Source organism: Petaurus breviceps, unplaced genomic scaffold (assembly GCF_028583685.1).
Source record: "Petaurus breviceps papuanus isolate PSGF00001 unplaced genomic scaffold, PetGlider_PUasm1.0 178, whole genome shotgun sequence".
In the NCBI taxonomy this organism is placed as follows: domain Eukaryota; kingdom Metazoa; phylum Chordata; class Mammalia; order Diprotodontia; family Petauridae; genus Petaurus; species Petaurus breviceps.
The window spans coordinates 38,136,935-38,152,742 of NW_027185777.1; the positions used below are offsets into that span (position 1 = coordinate 38,136,935).

Below are 15,808 nucleotides of genomic sequence, written 5' to 3' on the forward strand. Positions count from 1 at the left end.
TTAGTGGCCATATAACATTCATCCCTTTTGAGCTTCAGCCTGGCCTTTGATTCCAGGACAATGCTAGGTCCTAGTTTGTGGTTGGTTTCGGTTTTTTTGTTTGTTTGTTTTTTGCTGGCACATAGAGATAAAATGACGTACCCCCCCCCCTTATTAGTTCTTTATATGCCTGCCTCCCAGATCATCTGGGCTAAGAATCTTACCTCTTTTTAAAGACCAACTAGCAAAAGAGAAGCAAAATATTTTTTTCCTGGTGATGTTCCAAAGATTCAAGACTCTTCACTACTAGGTTCAGCATGAGCAATGACAGGATATAAACCACCCTTACAAACATTTTACAAAACTCATTTGGTTCCCAAAACATTATTTAGGACAGGAATAGGGACTAGACCTGCAATTTTCATTGATATAAGGAACTTCTTGATGAGGAAATTGGCTCTATCAACACAGATTGGCTCCTTTTCTGCAACTTTTTTTTGAGAATTTCTTACAGCACAGAAAAGTTAGGTGACTTGTCCAGGGTCACACAGCTATTGTGAGTCAGAGACAGAACTTGAGTTCTGGTCTTCCTGGCTTCCAGGTCATCTGTCCATGCACTAGGTTGTATCTAAGATCTTTTACAGCTCGATCTCCTATGATTATTTACGGTCTACTCTTTTTTATCTTTTGAGGTGTATGTATGTGTGTGTGTGTGTGTTTGTGTTCAAAGACACAAAAAAACTATAAGGAATTCCAGCTGTGGAAATTCCCTCTATCAGCACATTTTGCTACGTTTCTGTAACTTAGTTGATAGTAAAGTTGACGGAGCTCTGAATTTGCAGTCAGAATTTGGATTTGATTCTTGATCTGGCATTTATTTTCTGTGTTACTTTGGGAAAGTCACTTCATTTCCAATGGACCTCAGTTTCTGCGTCTGAAAATAAGGGGCTAGGTACAGTGGAAGAGCACTGAATTTGGTGTCATAGGTCTTGGGTTCGATTTCTCAGCTCTTCTAACTCTACTTCTGGTTACTCAGAAAGTTATTAAATCTCTCTGAGATTATTAAACAATCTAAGTTGTAGATAAAGGGCTTGGCCTAGAATATTCCTGAAGCCCTGTCCAGCTCTAAATGTGTAACCCTAGTGACTTGTCTGAAGTTTATAGAATAAGTTATTACTACTACTAATAATAATAAAAGTAGCTAATATTTTTAGCACTTTAGTGTTTGCAGAGTACCTTGCATATATCATCTCATTTGATACATCAATCCTTTGTGATAGGCGTCATTATTATTCCTGTTTTAAAAATGGGAAACTATGACTAGAGAAATTACCTTTCCAGGGTCACATGCTTATTAACTGTCCCAGATATCCTGAAACCAAATCCAGAACTCTTCCTTCTTGTCCATGCTTCGTCTCTAAGATTATGTACAAATACACCTTCATATGCATTTATGTAAGTATATTCATACATATGCATGCATATTCTAGCAACAAGGTGTCCCAAAAGTCTTAGTGCAGCTTTAAACTATTATTTTAAACTATGGTAAGATTTTGGGGATACAGTATATCTGTGTATCTGCATATGGATAAATAGTTATTTCAGTATTCTTAGTTATGTCTATATTTATATTTATATCTAATATAATAAGGCTTTTGTTATCCTCCTTCCCACATGCCCAAATAAAGGAATATATATATACACACACACATACATACACACATATATCTATGTAGAGATATAGAATCTATAATATTTATGAGTAGGATATATCAATAGATAGATATCTATATGTAGATATATAGAAATATGCATAAATGTATGCAAATAAATATAGCCAGGTATGTGTATTTGCAGGTTATATATAATATATGCATATATTATTTATATACATGTTTATATAATACGTGCATATATTATTTATACATATACACAAATATTCCTTTATTGGTGGGGGGAGGTTTGAGAGTGTGGATGACAAAAGAATCTAGTTCCCATGTTAAAGCTTGTTTGATATGGAAATGCTATGTGCTCGGCCACTTTTAAAGCCACCTACTTACATACCAAGTTTATGAATCATCACTAAAATCTACAGCCTGTCTTTTGTGCACCAACAAATTCAGTTTTTAGTATGCACCTGCTTAAGCAATTGCTTTGAGAATGGAGTCCTTGAATTTTTGTTTTTGCCTTTAAATAGCTTTCCTTTGTAGATGGCAGCTTATTACAGGCTCTTTAAAATACATTTCTAAGGAAACAAATTTGGTTGTCCTTATTAAAAATGTATTACATATTTCAAAATTAAAGTTACGGCTCACACGAATCCAGTGTGCTGTCGCATCTTCTGCTGGCATCAGCATAGCCCACATGAAAGGGAGTGCTCTGAATATGCTCAAAATTAAAATTGTGTTTTAGTTTTAAGATGGGAATGTAATCAATTTTCCTTAGAAAATTACAGAAACTTTGATGCACAGCGAAATGTGGCATTAAGGAGCAGTGACGACATCTTTTTATTGAATTTATGACTCCAAATGACTTTCCCCCTTGGCACTCACTTCCTTACATGGCATTGTATAAAGGAAACTGAGTGGCATCATTAAAATTTTCCACCGCTCGCTCCCATTTGTCTTTGATGGGCATTATTCAGGAATCGATGACCCAGGCAGGTCCCTAATAATTTATCAACTGCTGTAGGCTGGATTTTTTTTTTTTATTGTTGTTGTGTTTTTAGGAAGTTGGTTCTTTGCCATAGATTCAAGTTTGCCTGGTTTTGTTTAACTTTTCATAAACAGATATTTGATTTAATTATACCATCTCTGCAGTACCAGAACCCTCATCAAGATCTCTTTATGAGATAGGATGACATTGCTAAACATTTCCTTTTGCTCCATTCACTCAACAGTAAGGATACAGATGGCAGCAGCGGCTGGGCGGCAGCCATGCTGAGGCCAGGTCTGGGAATGGGAGGACTGGCTGATGGAGCTGACAATTCATTTTCCTCTCTGCTCCTCTGATCTTGCATCTGTTGTCCTCACTTTCATGCAGAGTTGTTCAAATGTTCTCAGCTCCTTCAATGGGATGTGATTAAAGATGTGGTCAGTTTTGCGTCCCCAAAACGAGCCAAGCTGTCCTGGGGTTGACAGGAGCAGGGGCTGAAGAGAATAATAACATTTAGAAGAACAATCAGTCACCTTTTATTAACACTGCATAGTTAGTAGTGTAAATATTATTTATCCCCATTTTACAGATGGAGAAATCAAGAGACTTGATTTGCCTTTGGCCTAATAGCCAGTAAAGGTTGGAGCTATGACCTGAACCCAGTTCTTCTAACTTCCAGTTCAGTGCTCCTTCGACTCAGTTTCCAAATGTTGTTGTTGGAGGGGGAAGGAGGACAGAAATAAAAGACTGTGCTTATCCAAGAAAATGTTAAAGTGATAAATCCCAGAGCACATCTGCTATGATATCCCTATAAGACATGTTTGAATGGGTCTTTATAAACTCACTTTTGCAAGTGGAAAAACCAAGATTATTGTAGATGATTGAACTGTGTCAAGTCATATAAGTAAATCCAAAGAATCACAAAATTTTAAAGTTGGAAAGGACTTCAGTAATTATTCCATCCAGCCCATGCCTGAAGGCCATCCCCACTATATCAAGCTAAACAAGTAATCTTGTAACTTCTGCCTGAAGAGAAACAGTAAGGAGAATCAGCCACCCTCTGAGACTGTCAATTATAAGGAAGGGATGGGGGAGGGCATGGTGCTTTGTTTGTTTTCTTTTTGTCTCCCCCTGCCTGGAAGGCTACCTGCCTCTTTGAAGCATCCTACCCCATCATTCCTGGTTCTTCCTCTGTGGCCCATCAGAACAAGTGTAATCCCTCTTCTAGTGATAGTGATTCAGGTATTTGAAGGCGACTCCCACTGTCACTAAATTGACAACCATTTATTAAGCATTTACTAGGTGCCAGGCATTGGGGCTACAAAGATAAAGGAAATAAATGTTCCATGCCCTAAGGGCGTTTATCTTCTTTTCAGGGAGACTATCAATTCTAGGTCATCTCACCCATTCTTATAAGACCTGGGCATTCTTTCATATTTTTCCCTAGTTGCTTCCCTTTGCTCCCATCTTCTGTACATTTCCTCAGAGTAGGAGGCTGGTATTACTAGAGGCCTGAAGAGGGAAGAGACTTCTGATATGCAGAATGACATAGAGAGTTAATCAGGGAGGAATAAAAGCTCTTTGGTGCAACAGTGAAAGGGTATGACAAATTTGTATGTCAGCATGGTTGCATAACATCTTCCATCATCATTTCCTAACATTAGTAGGAGCCCTCAAGGGGGATGCCCTGGGTAACTCAGAGCTATGGTTTGGGAAGTTTTGGTGGAGAAGAAGAGGGCAATGGTTTCAAAGGGAAACAAATGGCTAACTATGTTATCAAAATTGTTAAAAAGAAGAAAATGAGGCCAGAGCAGGAGAAATGCATTAAGAAAGCAAAACTTCATGATGATTGGAGATTGAACTGTGAGGACAAACTTAAGCCCATAAGAAATGAGACGAGTACTGGAACGGATGGAGGAAGAGGCAGGGCCTGATGGCAGACCAGGGTTTCCATGAGTGCCGCAAGATGGGGGGGCGGGTGAGAGGAAGAAGTCTAAGATCAGTCAGTCACAAGCACTTATTAGACACCTACTGCATGTCAGATAATGTGTTCAACACTGGGGAGACAGAAACAAAAGATGGAATAATCCCTGCCCTCAAGAAGCCTACATTCTGTTGGAGGTATGATGAAGGGATATTAGAATGTTAGAAGGGGGCAGTCCTAAAGAGCGCAATGGTAAAGGAGGGAAGAGGAGGGGGGGTTTAGGAAGAGTAGGTTTGAGGTACATGAAGAGAGAGGAACAGAGGAAGAGGTTTTTCATTCACTCTGCCAAAGAATCTGAAGCATAGAAACTACGAGAGGAGGTGGAAGATCAAGGAAGGATCACCAGTGGTGGAAGCCCTGGGGAGAGTATCAAAAGTGGAGAGAAGAATGGTTGTGTTCTCCAGCCAGCCCCATGCAAAGAAGAGAGAAGGGCTCAGGCTTCCGAATCAGTACAGCTAGCACATTTGATTCTCACAACAACCCTTTGAAGTAGGTGCTATTATGATTCTCACTTTACAGATGAGGAAACTGAGGCCAAAAAATGTTTCTGGGTATTTGATGGTTTTGGAGATCTGAGGCATTATTGCTTTCTTGATGTACCACACATGGCATACAATTTAAGCTTTCACATCTAGTCACTGGGTGCTGGGTGGCAAGGTGAGGCTGTAATCTCTGTCATGGTACTTCCCCCCTGCCCATACTAGTCATATGACCTTGGACAAGACACTTCACCTCCTGGAGACTTACTTAATATAAAATGAAGGATTCAGACAAGCTGATATCAAAAGTGCCCTCCAACTCTTGACATTCTGTGATCTGTTCCTCAATTTTAATACATAAATGACTTTGACAGTCACATTCTTTGAACAGTAACCTCTGGCTCTCCCCCACAAGACGTCGGCAAGAAATCCAAATGACATCTTTGCCAAAGTAAAATGCACACTGATCTAGAGAGTAGGGAGTGGGCTGTGATTCTCCAGAGAGGTCTCCGTAGGCTCAGTGAACCAGATAGTTCAAGTTAAGGTGTTTCACCTGTCTAAATAACCCAAGGAACTCAGGGAAGGGATTTTCTGCCCACCCTCTACTTTGCTTGGCTTCTAAGTCATTTTCCAAAAGAGCATCTTTGATGGAACTTTACAAAACTGGATTCATCTGCCTTCACATCTCTGGATAATATCTGCTTTGCTCTCCCCTTGTTTTCCCTTTCTTATGGAAACTCAAAACCATCAGTAACAGTTTCCCTGCATGCTGTCGTGGTGCTTGTGCCCAGATCTGAGATGTATCCATAAATTGAAAATTCCCTGACATGATGTATGATATTTTAGCAGTAATTAGAGCAAAGGGTGATATGATCTCCTCATTGAAACACCTCCAGCTCAAAATTCCCCTGTGCTGCCAGGGACAGAGATCTGACATGCCTGCCCACTGTCTGCCTTTTTTTTTAAGGACCATCCATGTCATTAGACTGCCTCAGCCCTCAGTGAGACTCATGTGCTATCCCACAGTTGCTTCACATACACAAAACATTGTCTATTCCCTCACCTTCTGGAGGAGAGAAGGGGGGAAAAAATCAAAAGAGGCAGGTCAGTGAGACTGCGTATCCTCAGAAAATCATCCATGAGGCAACAATAATCTCTGGAACTAAAAGCACCACAGACACATAAAATAACAGGGAGAGTGCCAGGCAGGTGTTTTGACTGCTTTCCTGGATTTGTTTATTTTTTAAGAAGCTAATTGTTTGGTTAGCAGGTGAATCTGTGTCTTTGAGAAGAGGTTTCTCACCAAAATGCTGCTTTATTTCTCCTGTATTTCCTTGGCTGGAGGTTATTTCCCTGGGCCATATTGTAGCATCTCACAGCCAACTTTGGCTTCGTAGAACACTATAAATGGACTGGACATGAAAAATCACAGGTTACATTTACATAGCATTTCAATATTGGAAACAACAGCCCTCTATCCTTCTGACAGCCATGTGACAAGAAATCACCTCCTGTTCAGGACAAAAGACGAAAGGACCTCAAGAGGTCATTTTGTAAATGCCTCTACCTCCATACAGGATTGTGTCTAAATAATGAGCTAAATAGTATGAAGTGAAAGTAGATAATTTTTAAAATATGTGCAGTGGACTGAAGCCCTCAACCTGACTTAGCTCTAAAATCATCCGAACTCAGTCTGTGCCTTTTTAGCAGACCAAACAAGATATGTGTGTGTGATACATATATATTTTAAAAGTAGAACATTTAGTTAATGCTGAAAAAATTAGCAAATGAATAAGAAAATACATCTCACCATTTAGTCCCAAATGATTACAAATTCATGTCTAATTTTCGTGAGAGTAGCTGGACAAAATAAAGCCTCTAAAATTCACGCTTATGAAATAGGGAACAATTTGCCTGTCTCTAACCCTGTCTCTGTCTTTCTATCTCCCTATCTCTGTGTCCATTTATCTTTCTCTGTCTCTCTTCCTCTCTCTGGCTCTGGCTCTCTGTGTGTCTCTGTATTTGTTTCTATCTGTCTCTGTCTCTCTCAGTCTTTGTGTATGTGTGTGTGTGTGTGTGTGTGTGTGTGTGAGAGAGAGAGAGTCTCTGTCTCTCTATCTCTCTTTGTCTCTGTCTGTCTCTTTGTCTTTGTCTCTGTCTCTTTTTCTTTGTCTCTGTCTCTTTCTCTGTCTCTGTAACTCTCTCTCTCTGTCTCTGTCTCTGTCTCTCTCTCTCTCTCTCTCTCTCTCTCTCTCACACACACACACACACACACACACACACTGAAGTCAATGTCATTTTCATTGCATGTAGCCTTAAACTTGAAAAGTATCCTAGCTACCTCTATACCTCAGCTAGCAGTACCTGGGAAATAATCTCCATGTCCATCAAAGTCTCTAACATGACTGGACTGAGGTTAGCCACCTGCTTAGTTTCCCTGCATCTAGCAAGCCAAAATACCTCTTATCCTCATTCTGTGGGATCTCAAGAACATGCCACATTCATTTAGCTCCTGGACAGTGTCATTGCAGTGTCTGTCAATGTAGCTACCCTTCCTCCAGCCCAGAAGTCTTGGTTGACTTTGCTAGGCAACCAGGCTATACTTCTGGTACACAGTCTTTTGGAAATTATAGACCTGTAATCTTTTACCAATAAAAAAATGACTCTCTGTGCTCAGGAATCATGGGAAATGGAGACCAATCTTTCAGATTTTCACCTATTGTTTGTATATGGAAGTATTCTGAAAAATTCACAATGCTACTAAATTATACTATATTAATGAAATATACCACCAAAAGCAATTTTAAAATACCATAGTTCTTGAATGTTATTTAATGACTTTTGATAATTTTTTTCATCCAAATGTTATTTGTAGGTTTATAATTATACCTCTCTTCTCCAGGGAAGACTAAAGCACCTTCAGAAACCATAGGCTCTAATGTCCCAAGAGTCAGTTGTGTTGCCAATAAATAGTGGTGTGATACAGTAGATGATATACTCAACATAAAGTTAGGAAGGCCTAGATTCAAATGCTTACTCCAAGTTTGATTCACTATGTGACCATGTACATATTACATAAAAGGCTTGGACTCAAGTTTCCTCATCTGTAAAACGGGGATAATAATACCTACAGTAACTACATGACTGGGCTATTTGACATATGAGATAATGTAGGTAAAGTGCTTTGTAAATTTTAAGGGTCTATATAAATGTCAGGTATTATATTACAAGAAAAACAAAAGCAATCTTTCAGTAGCATTTTTTTAGACTTGGATGCATATGGCATGGACAATTTTAAATTAAAGCTCCAAGTATAACCTCTTTTAAATGGGCCACTGTACTACATGAGAGAAGCCCAGTGCAGTATAAATGATGCGCTACATTTCCTTGATCAACATGAGCTGGAATGAACCAATTTAGCACATCCTTGAGACATTGTGGGCAAGGTGCCATCTGAATGAAAACAGGCTTTCCCAAACCCAGTTTTCAAACATTCCTTCAGGGGGCTCTTTCAGGCAGCTGACCACCTTTCTTGGTTTTGCCCTCCTAGGCCTTCCTTCCCTGCTACATCCTGCCATGTGGATAACCAGAGGTGTTGGGGTTGATGATGATGACTCCCCAGAGGAGCTGCTGCTTCTCAATGCAGCTTGGTCAGAGGCATGGATTGCTACAAATGCTGACATGTTCTATTTAAGGGCCTTCAAAATCCTGCCTGTGGTCAGATAATTTCCTGATGATATTCTCAGAGTAATTCTTTTGAGGCTCCTTCCAGATACTAAAGAGAGTCTGGGTATTTCCAGATGCCACTCTGATTGGCTTCAACTATTTTCATATTAGTCTCATTTCAAAATAATCAGTTATCCTAAATTTACCTAAATGCTCATGTTTTAGTGACATAAATTTTACAGAAAGATATAAGCAGCAGTTTTCAGGGTACTCCTGGTAGGAAATAAAAGTGAACTCACCTAAACTTTTTTTTTTGTAAGTTCTGTAAATCTGCTTCTCTCTTCCTTTATTCTCTCTCCTATCCCCTGTTCCTTGCTCCCATGCTGCGAGGTTCTGGAGAAAGGAAATATTTTTATATGTTAATTTGTATACACTCAGCATCTTTTTCTCTGAGAGCACCAAATCCTTTATTCAATATTTCTCATTTTATTTTCTGCACCTAATACCTCTATTTCCTTACCTCCTACTCTTGATTCAGCCCTTTGCACTCTGATTTCTGCCCCGATCAATTCTACTGAAACTGCCATCAAAGGTCACTAATGACAATCTAATTGCCAGCTTCAATGGCTTTAGTCATTCCTCACCTTTCTAAGCTTTCTTGTTGTTGGGAGTCTGCCCACCTAACCATTTTTGGAAATATCAAAATACTAACTGATAACTAGATAACTTCTAGCTATTTAGAATTGATCATAGTGCATAATAACCCACGCCTATCCAGTGTGTCTACAGTGAGACCTCCACACCCCTATAGCTTGTTTTGAGAAGGTACTTTTCTATTGTTATTATGGCAGGAAAATCTTGACTGAAAACTGACATGGAAGGAGGGAGGTCATTGACCTACTAATTTAGCAAAGAACTTGGAATGAATGTATGGTGTTGTCTCTAGTCCCCAGGGAGGAGGTGCAAGAATGTGAATTGGGGATTCTTAGATGTGAACCAACTAGGAATTTGACCTAACTTGACCAAAAGCAACGAGTGAAGCTTGACAATCTTCTGAGGAGAGTCTCAATTTCATTCTCTCTCTTCTTCCTGATGGGAAAAAGAACATTCCTTGGCTTCGGAGATACTCTACCCTCCTTGTTCTCATCCTACAACTCTAACTCTCTGCCATCTTCTTTATTGGGTCATTTTCTTCTTCCTGATCCCAGAAGACTGGGGTTGTAGATTACACCTTACCTTACCTCACTTCTCTCATTCCACTTTTTCTAGTTGAAATCTCCCATAGTTTCAACTCTAGGTTCTATACTAATAACAACCAAATTTATATCTCTAGACCACACTTTTCCTCTGAGCTCTGGGTCTATGTACTTAGGTTTTAATAGAACCTCAGTATTTGGTTGTGTCACCTCCTACAGAAAACCTTTCCTGGTCCTCTCCCTTCCACCTCTCTGGTGCCTTCCCTCTGAGTCTGCCTTCTATTTAATCTATATGTATCTTGTATGTGCAATTTGTCTTTGAATGTTGTCCCCTCAGATGGAATGCCAGTTCCTTGAGAGCAGGGGCTATATTTTTGCCTTTCTTTGAATTCTTAATACTTAGGACAGTGCCTGATACATAGTGATTATTTGCTTAATAAAGGCACACTGACTGACCTAAGCTTTGAAATCACCAACGTTAGGGAGTGAATGGCTGAGAGTGAGGAGATTATTGCCTGTGAGGTTCCTGAGCAATGACTGAGGGAAGGCAGAGAAACATTGGAGTATTGGCAATGCCAGTAGTGCCCTCTTTAGTCCTTTTCCCATTAGAATCCCAGGAAATCGAATAAAGTAGGGTCATGGTGAAATGGTGGTGGCAACAGTTATTTTGATGAGCAGATGGAGGGAAAACGAGATCATCTTTCTCTGGTTGGGGTCCTTTTCTTCCAGATTGAAAGATGGCCATATTCAGGGTGTGATACCCTAAAGGTGCCCTGATTGGGGAGCTTTGTTCAAGGTACTGAACAACTAACTCAGTCTTGGCATAGCACCTCCTGAGTGAGAAGAAACTAGTCATTTAGTTTCTTTTTCTGCCGGCTGCCTCCTTCATTCTTAACCCCTAGCTTGGGGTTTAGTAGCTAAATGTGAGATTTCCACCATCCCCATCATTTTGCTTAAAGGAAAAGGACTAATTGAGACCTTTGCAAGAGGTAGGCATCTTTAACCTAATGGAAATTCTCTATTATTACAATATAAGTCCAAAGCACATCAGGGCTCTGGATCAGTTTATAAGGGTCTTAAAAGGTAAAAATATTGGAAATTTAAAGAAATGCTACATTTAAGGGAAGAGAAGGAAAAAAGAAAAAGCTTAATCAGTCTGCACCTGGCATATGATTGTGGTGAACTAAACAGCAACATCAGATGTTAGGAAGCCTTGGAGGCCCAACTTCCCAATGAAAATATCTCAAGAGGGGGAGGGCATCAGGGAAACCAAGAATCCTGTTCAAAACAGGGTCTCTCCACTTCAAGAATGAATAATAGATGGAGTCCAACTGTTTTGTGGCAGAGCACAAATTAGTGATTCATTGATTGTAATCAAAAGCAGCTGCTTGTAATCAAAGCTTAGGTACTGATAGGTCATTATCAAGTGCTATGCTAATTCTCTGCATACACCAAGTGGCATTGTGGTTTCTGTCTGGGGTGGTCTTGATATAAAAGACACTCTGTGTTAAAGATTCATCTGTGTTTCTTTAATTTATTCCATTAGCAATTTGTTATTTTATGAGGCTTTTAATATTTTAATTTTTATGCATATTTATTAAAAGTCCATTTTTAGATATAAAGACATATAATATATGGTCCTTGCCTTACCCTAGACTTTCTATTCTTTGCTTTTAATGGGTACTCAGTAATTATCAGCTGAATAAATGGTTTAAATTGGCTTAAATGGTTTGAATAGAGGCCATATGTCATAGTAGATAAGACACTGACTGAACTTGGAGTCTGGAATATCTGAGTTTAAATTCCTCCTCAGACATTTACTAGCTGTGTGATCCTGGGCAAGTCACTTAACCCTGTTTGCCTTGGTTTCATCATATGTAAAATTTGGTATTTGGACTTGATGGTCTCTTCCTGCTCTAAATTGATGGTAGTATGTTCTATGGTCCTGGGAAATTCACAACCGTAGTTTAGGAAAATAACCACTAAGCAGGATGGGCAAATTAGCATGATTACAGAATAATAGAATTATGGATTTAAAACCAGAAGTCACCTTAAACGTCTAGCAGCTGCTTCATTTTATAGATGTGGAAACTGAGGCACATAGAGGCTTAAGTTTCTTGTCGAAAGTAATGAATGCTAAGCCTCTAGGGAATTAAGCCACAAGTTCCTGCTCCTTTCTTTCTAAAAATATGTGTATTTTTAAATAGGCTACCCCACATCCTGAAGACAAATGCTGGTGTATTATAACATCATAAATCATTAGAGCTAGAGGGGTCCTGAGAGATTTTTAAGTCCAGTACCTTCATTTTACAGATGTTGAAACAAATTTGGAGAAAAATGACTTGTAAACCACAGCTAGAGATATAGTGTCAGTTTCTAAAACATTCTATATTACCTTAACTGGTCAGCAGATATTTACTGCTGGATTATTATTCCTTGAGAATCATGGCTATGCAGGATTTTAGAATTGGGCCTAGAAGAAAAAACTAGAGAAAAGCTAGTTCAGCAACACTAGCCCTGTTTTAATAATCACTGACTTTTATGCAGAGCCTCCAGGTTTGCATTGCAGAGTACTTCACAACTTATCTCATTCAGTCCTCACGACAGCCCTGTAAGGTAGGTGCTATTATTATCCTCATTTTACAGATGAGGAAACTGAGGTATCAAGACATTAAGGGTTTTGCCTAAGGTCACACTGCTAATAAGTAAACACCGGAGGTAGAAGTTAAACTCAGGTCTTCCTGAATCCAAATCCTCTAGTCTCTTTGCTGTACCCCCTAGCTACCAGATTTTATATACAAGGAAACGGAGTTCCATGACTTACCTAGGTTCCCATAGATAATAAATATGGTAGCAGAGCTGGTATTCGCACCCAAGTCTTCCTGATGTAAGTTCAGTGCTTTTGCCACTAATAATAATGATGATAATAGCTAACATTTATATAAAGCTTATATAAATGCTAGTTATTAATTATATAAGGGCATGCATGTTATATTTATTCTATACAATATCTTAACATATTATATAGAATATGTTCATATATGTTATATAGTAATTATATCAGGCTTGTATATAAGCTCTATATAAATGCTACTATTATTATTATTTAAGGTTTATAAAGCATGTTACAAATATTATCCTCACAGCTGGGTAGGTAGGCACAAGGAGGAAGATTGTCCCCATTTTACAGATGAAGAAACTGAGGCGGATTGAGATTAAACCACCATTTCTAGATAATCTTTCCTGATCCCTTTAACTGCTAGCACAATTTAATGCACTATTTGGTTCAGTGTATTTAAATGCCTACATTGCATCTGGGAAATACCAAATGCAGACATAAGTATATATCAAATCAATGCAAGATATGCTTGTGTTTCTTGTATTTAAATCCACATGCACCTAGTTTGAAGGAGGAAAAATTATCATCCTCACCCAAGACAAGCCAGAGAAAGTTCCTTTGTCAATACGAAAAGTTCTTTGCTCTCTGCCTCTAGTCCCTTCTAAGAGTGGGTTCTCATGTAAACACAGTTGTTTTGCTGTTCTTCATTTCCCTTTGTGGCAGGAAAAAATCTGCAGCTATGTCTTTTATTGAAAATCACACAGAATGACTCACCAAGAATTCAACTCGATTAATTCCTTCTTTCAGTAAGCATCTCTGAAGGCCTTCTTGTGTGTAGAGGACGATATTTAGCACAAAGGAAACTACAGAGAGATATCTGGGATGGCCCCTGCCCTCAAGGAGATTAGAATCCGGTGAGAGACATAAGCAATTACACAGATACATTTCTTCCACATTGTAATATGAGCTAGGGGCTCATAGCTAATTTTTATATTAGCACCAAGCCTGGAGTCAAGAAGACCTGATTTCAAATCCAGACTCAGATACTTACTAGTTATGTGACCCTGGGAAAGTCATTGAAAAAAAAAAAACACACTTTGACTCAGTTTCCCCATCAGTAAAATGAGGATAATAATAGCACCTGGGATTGTTGTGAGGATCAAATGAGATATTAGTTGTAAAAGTGCTTGGCACAGTGCCTGGCATGTAGTAAGAACTATATAAATGTTATTTATCATTATTATTATCTAACATTTATTATTATAAATTATATATATTATTAATAATAATTAACAACACACAATTATTTTACTATTAATAGTCAATATTTATAACTATTATCATCAATAATATTATTAAATACAGATGAAGACTACTATGTGCTGTGGAATCATATGGGAGCATTCGCTTCTGCTGAGAGTGGTAAGCAAACTCAGGAAGTGGTATCTAAACTAGACATTGAAAGATAGGAAGACAGGTGTCAACAACTGGAGATACAGATGGAAAAAAATATTCTGCAATAATCCACAGGAGAAAATATGCTTTTAACACCACCTTCTGCTCATCTAACAAGCACATTTCCCCAAAATAAAATGGAAGAGAGGGAGAGAGGGAGGGAGAGAGAAGGGGAGAAAGAAAGAGAGAGACAGGGAGAGAGAGACAGAAAGAAACAGACAGAGAGAGAGAGAGAGAGAGAGACAGAGACAGAGAGAGACAGAGAGAGACAGAGAGAGAGACAGAGAGAGACAGAGAGACAGAGAGAGACAGAGAGAGAGAGACAGAGAGAGAGACAGAGAGAGACAGAGACAGAGAGAGACAGAGACAGAGACAGAGACAGAGACAGAGACAGAGAGAGACAGAGACAGAGACAGAGACAGAGAGAGAGAGAGGCACAGAGAGAGACAGAGAGAGAGAATATGAATATAAAGATGCCAGATAAGGAAATTCAACAATGCATCTTAACACTGTTAGAATGGAAGTACCTTCCAGACAGGTCCTGTTATCTTCTCTGGCCTCTAGATCTCAAGAGGTTATTCAGTAAATGATTCTGACTGACTACTTAGACTTCTAGAGATGAAGCTAGTTTAGTGAAGTGGATTAAATAATTCCACTTAACCCACTTTCAAAAGAGGCTGTCAGAGATATGCTAATAAGACACTAGAGTATGGGGATTTCTTCAAAGGACCCAATGTTAAATTAGCCTACTTCCAGTGTCTCCTTGGAGCCCTCTTTCAGTCTCCTTTTTCCATAGGCTGACCACCATTAGATGACTGTCAGTGTTCTCCTGGTGCTGTCTCCTATACCTAGAATGATCTGTCTCCTCTCCTTTCCTCCTCTTCACTTCCCTGCCTTCCTTCATATCACTTCTTCTGTAGGAGACCTTTCTGAGTCCTCCTATCTGCTGCTCCCTTCCCTCCTATATCACTTTTCATTTGTCTGGTACAAATATTGTACGTACCAAGCTATTCACATGTGGTTTACCATATTTGGAACGTAAGCTTCTTCAGCTTACCTGAGGTTAGAGGCGGTTTTTGTCTTTCTTTGGATCTTCTGTACTTAGTGCAGTGCTTACCACAAGGTAAGTGCTACTAAATGTTTATTGACTGACTGACCAAAGAGATCATTAGAAAGGTTGGACACCATCCATTCTCACTGGAACCTTCTTCACAGTAGCTGAATACAAAATAGCTATCTGCCAGTAGCATTTCTCCTACCTTTCTGGCCAGGGATGCTATCTGCTCACCAGCTTTCCCTCTTCTGCATCCTATAATCTCACTGACCTATGCTTCCCTGACTATGGGGAAGGCCAGCTTATTTCCATCCTCATATGGCAAAATCTTGCTTCTGTATCCATGAGACTTTTGGCAAGAGGAAAGAGGTGATGGTATGGTTTTTGTGACATTGCTCACTCTGGTCTGCCATATCAGTGTAGGGAATAGCACCTTACATTTGCAAAGTACATTCTGGTTTATGATGAACTTCATTTACAACAGCCCTTTGAGACAAGTCA

The 15,808-nt window shown here is 39.2% G+C and overlaps 1 long non-coding RNA gene across 1 annotated transcript in view; it reads right to left on the reverse strand.

Moving 5' to 3' along the window:
- Window positions 1–2,645: 2,645 nt before the first annotated feature.
- Window positions 2,646–15,808, reverse strand: part of LOC138159809 (uncharacterized) — a 74,882-nt gene continuing 61,719 nt past the window's right edge. Inside the window, exon 3 of the long non-coding RNA XR_011167991.1 lies at window positions 2,646–3,128. This is a non-coding gene — a long non-coding RNA (uncharacterized lncRNA). The remainder of the gene's footprint in view (window positions 3,129–15,808) is intronic.